Source organism: Physeter macrocephalus, chromosome 4 (genome assembly GCF_002837175.3).
Source record: "Physeter macrocephalus isolate SW-GA chromosome 4, ASM283717v5, whole genome shotgun sequence".
Taxonomy (NCBI): Eukaryota; Metazoa; Chordata; class Mammalia; order Artiodactyla; family Physeteridae; genus Physeter; species Physeter macrocephalus.
This window is the reverse complement of record NC_041217.1, coordinates 137,479,387-137,484,408: the sequence shown is the minus strand read 5'-3', so window position 1 is coordinate 137,484,408 and position 5,022 is coordinate 137,479,387. Positions and strand designations below refer to the sequence as shown.

Sequence of the window (5,022 nt, the reverse complement as noted above, 5' to 3'; positions counted from 1 at the left end):
CGGAGCCTGTGCTCCGCAACGGGAGAGGCCACAACAGTGAGAGGCCCGTGTACCGCAAAAAAAAAAACCAGATGGGAGATGTTAACAGCAGACTGCTTCTCTGATTCACCCTTCCCATGCCCCACACATCCCCAAGCTCCGCATCCAGCCCTGGGCTCCCTGCCCCTCCCCGCAGATCCTTGTGTGGAGGCAACAGCCCGAAAAGTTGGGCTTTTCAGCTACCAGCCAACCCTGCCCTTGGCTCACCACTATCTAGCACAGCCAGAACCCAAGATTCTACGACAAGTGACCATCAGATTATATCTTCAACCCTCACCGCTCACCATGGAGGAGGGTCCCCAGTGTGTCCGAGTCCCAGGCCAATAAAGTCTACTGTCACTTGAAAAAAAAAGGGGAGGCCTCACCTTCTGTAGAAAGCCTCCCCAGACACTCTAGCCCTCCTGTCTCAAAAACCATCCATGCCCAAACTGGTTCCTACGTGCACTCCCTCCCTCACCACACTGTCCTCACCACATCGCCATGGTTTCTCATCCATTTTCCAAAGCCATGCCGGGGTTCCCTGGGGGTGAGGACCTTGCCTGATTCATCCCCGGGACCCCAGCACCAGGTCAGCATGCCCACTTCCTTCCACACACCTGTTACACTTGTCTCTAGAAGCCAAGGTGTCTAGAGTTAGGCTTACAGTTATAAGGTATGCCTATTGGTAGGGAAGGAGTTGTGGGCTGTCTGGAAAAAAAGCAAATTATTAAGAAGTAACAATGCATTACACACTGTCTAAAAAATGGCAGTTGGAAGAGATCCTCCTAAGTTTCTTCCCAAAATGTCCTCAGAGGGGCAGAAGTTTGCTCACAGCTTCCATACGCCTTAAGTCATTTAATTAACAACCCAATCAAGTGGGGAAATAGGGACTCAGAGAAGGGAAGCAGTTGACCTGACTGCATATCATGTAAATGCAGAGCTAGGACTATCTGGCTTGAAGCCCATGCCTTACCCTCTAGACCACAGGAGGATGGAAAGTTGGCCCTGAGGGAGATCTGTGGGCTTTGAAAAAGTTAGAGTCATCTTTCCTCAGGGAAAGAGGGAGAAAGAAGGAATTTCTCTGCCTGGAGTGTCTGAGATGGTGTGTCTGCTTCTACATGCTTTCCATCATTGCCTGTTATGGGCTGAATTGTGTCCTCCCAAAATGCATATGTTGAAGCCCTAACCCTCAATATGACTCTTTTGGGAGAAAGAGCATTGAAGGAGGTAATTAAGGTTAAATAAGGCTATAAGGGTGGGGCCCTAATCCTATTAGACTGGTGTCCTTATAAGAGGAAGAGACACCAGGAGGGCGTGCGACAGAGAAAAGACCACGTGAGGACACAGCAAAAAGGCAGCCATCTGCAAGCCAAGGACAGAGGCCTCAGGAGAAACCAAAACAATTGATACCTTGAATGATACCTTGATCTTAGATTTCCAGCCTCCCAAACTGTGACAAGTAAATTTCTGTGCTTTAAACCATCCAGTCTGTGACATTCTGTTATGGCTGCCCTAGCAGACTAAGGCACGACCCGAAGAGGAAGAAGGACACATGTTTGCATCTCTCTTTGGTTTGATCACCCCTAAGGAGCCAGGTGGCAGGAAGATCAGAATTGGAGTTGGGGCGGGGGGGGTATGGTGGAAAACCTCTAGAAAAAGGGGCCGTACTTCTACCAGCTGGGGTAGCCCTGGCAATATTCCTTTACCACAGAGGCCAGGACCATCAGTATGCGTGAGACACCTGCACGGACCACCCATCAGACTGGAGAAACGGCTCAGAGGGAGTAGGAGGGCTTCGGCTTAAGCTGGCCACAGACTCTCAGCCAGTCTGATTACAGTAGGAGGAAAAGAACAAAACTCGAGTGACCACTAGCAACCACACACAACAGCCCTATTGAGAGAACTGTATCCATCAGGGAAGCCAAGTTCACCACAGATGGTCCAGAAAAGAACAAAAAAGACTGTAGTAAAAGGACCGTTGAAGAGATAAGGGGCAGAGATAAGGGAACAGATGAGAATCCTGAGCCACCACACACTGGCAACAGCAGAGAGCTGTTAGCACCACAAGGGCTAGAGGGACAGGGAGGGACAGAGACGGTGTTAGTGAAGCTATGAAAACCAGCTCCCATGCAGGACATCAATCACAAAATACTGCCAGGAATGTGGTGCTGGGGCAGCAAAGAAATACCCCAGGCCTCTCTCTTCCTATTGCTCCACCTCCTGCCAGGGCCTCCCATGAGTCAAGCCTGTCATCAAGGGAGCCCAGGTAATGCAGTCCATAAGGGTCAGCCTTATCCCAGAGCAAGACAAAGAGAATCAAAAATGGATCTGGGAGCAAATAGAAAAGATCATAGTAATACGGATAATTTTATAGCTAGATAGGTAGGTAGATAGATACATAGATAAAAACCATTGTTATCCCAGGTTTTCAAATACGGAAAGTGAGTCTGGGAAGTTAGGTATTTGCTCAACCTCTTCCAAACACCATACTGTACTTCCCGGAACTCATCTAGATGGAGCAAGTCTGTTTATTGTAATGGGCAAGTAAACAGCCTGGTAAACAACAGGAGGCAAGTATTACACACTATGACAGCACATGGCTGGGAACCCGAACAGTGGCTAGGGGAGGAGGGGATGTCAGACAGGCTTCTCAGAAAAGGTGACTCCTGAGCAGAGTCTTTTATTTTTTTTGGAAGATAGGTAGAATTTTGTTTTCCTTTTTTTTTTTAATACAATGTTTAAAGGTTTCACTCCACTGACAGTTATTACAAAATATTGGCTATTTTCCCCGTGTTGTACAATACATTCTTGAGCCCATCTTACACTCAATAGTTTGTACCACCCTCCCCCACCCCTATAATACCCTCCCCCTTCCCCCTCCCCACTGGTAACCACTAGTTTGCCTACATATCGGTGAGTCTACTTCTTTTTTGTTATATTCATTAGTTTGTTGTATTTTTTAGATTCCACAAATAAGTGATGTCATATAGTATTTGTCTTTCTCAGTCTAACTTATTTCACCTAGCATAATGCCCTCCAAGTCCATCCATGTTGCTGCAAATGGCAAAATTTTGTTCTTTTTTACGGCCTTTCACAAGCATCTTACCCTACAGCACCAGCACCTTCTCTGAATCTCCATAGTCCCTGATTTTGAACTGTACAATGCAGTATTTAATTTTTTAAGATAGTATTATTCTTAAGGTTCTTCTGTGTAATATTTTTTCTCTCTAGTTTTCTAATTCTCATATATTACCCCTGACAAACAGCACCCAGTAAGTCTTTAGAAGACCTTTGTTGATTGGTTGATAACTCTTGGTTGTTTAGAGTCTTTTCTCTGTGCTGAGTAAAATATGTTCTCCCACTCAGCCCATGGTGAATGATAGGGTCTTACCAGAGCATTTCAAAATGTCTCCTGCGGCTCCAGGGTCCTGGAGGCCAGGCTGGGGACATGACCTTGGCTGAGTCCTTCTCTATCCCCCATTCAGCACTGCCCCCTGTCTTTTCTTCACTTCCTTAGACAGGGACACAGGTGGCCTGTCACCTGACCAGGCTGACACATGGTAGACACCATCAACAGGAGCCAGTATTATTTTTATTAGCAAAGCTGTACTTGTAGATCTGCAAGACATCTACCAATCTATCCCAGAGCATTTCTTGATTTTCTCATTTCTAATCACCATGATGGAGGTGTGTTAAAGCTGTAGATTCTTCTTCCTCTGGAGATCTGCAAAAGTAGAAGAGTGTTCTCTGCTGGGGATTGATTTCTGGGTGGCCTGTCCAAAACACCAGGGTCAAGTGGCTAAAACTGTCTATCTCTCCGAGTCATTTCCACAATTTCTGAGCAAAGCCATCCTCCATCAACAATTATTTTCATAGGGCTCACACAAGACTTCAGGTCAATTAAATGACCTTCAGCCTGGAGGAGAAGCTGGCTTCTTCAACCGAAGAAAGGTCCCCCACATCCAAAGTTCAAGTGCCTTGCTTTAAATACTTATTACAGTCAGATGAGAAGAAACATACAGTTCTTCCCCAGAAAAGTACAGATGTTAGAAAAGAACAGACTGGAATTATAGCATTTCACTATTTACAAAATCCCCTGACAGTGGGCAGCTGGTTACTGGGGGCTGATGCTTTCTGGGAAGCAAGAGTTCAAAGATAGATGACTATAAATATTGTTAATAGGCTGGAAAAAACATTTATTCATTCAATCATTCATTTGTTCATTCATACATTGATAAGTATAGCAGATTCCAATAGAAATACTCTGATTTTCTATTTATAAAACAACAGACTATAGTCAGTCAACATGGATGAACCTGGAAAGCTCAGTTTCTGGTTAGTCACCCACTCCAGGAAGCCATCTCCAGCCCCCTGTGTATAGATTATGCCCCTTCCCTCAAAATGCATTTGTAGTGTGATCACCTATTATCAGATCTGTATCTCTAACCAGCAATAAGCTCTATGAGGTCCATTTCATTCATTATTGTGGCCTGAGCACCTACACATTGCCTTGCACATAGCAGTTGCTTAATAAATATATGTCATGTTTGGTTGAAAGAGATCTGGAGTGGGTATTCATTCATGTATTCATTTATTGATACATTTATTCAATCCCTAACGATACCCGGAAAGGATCTTTATCTGGGAACTTTAAAAAGAGAACAAAAATAATAAACTCAGAATGATTGGTCTTACACATAGGGATGGAAGCTAGCTCTGCCAAGGTGGATGGGTCACAGCCAGACCAGTGAATGGGTAGATTCCAGTGTGGGAGGTGATTAGAAACTAAATGAATGGATAGATGTGTGGACAAAACAACTACAAAGACTTGCAACAGAATTCCAAGACTAATTTTCAGCTTCAGACAGGTGTGGCTGAGGGAATTCTCTCATCTCATTCTGGTTTACCGTCTCTTTTTGCATTTTCGTGGGATGAAAAGGCCTCCATCAGGCCAATGTCACCTCCGTCCACTGCAATTTACCTGCCACCCATAAGTTTCTTTAT

The 5,022-nt window shown here is 45.0% G+C and overlaps 1 pseudogene; it reads left to right on the top strand.

Moving 5' to 3' along the window:
- LOC102986760 (G protein pathway suppressor 2-like) overlaps window positions 1-289 on the top strand; it is a 1,344-nt pseudogene extending 1,055 nt beyond the window's left edge.
- The last annotated feature ends 4,733 nt before the right edge of the window (window positions 290-5,022 follow it).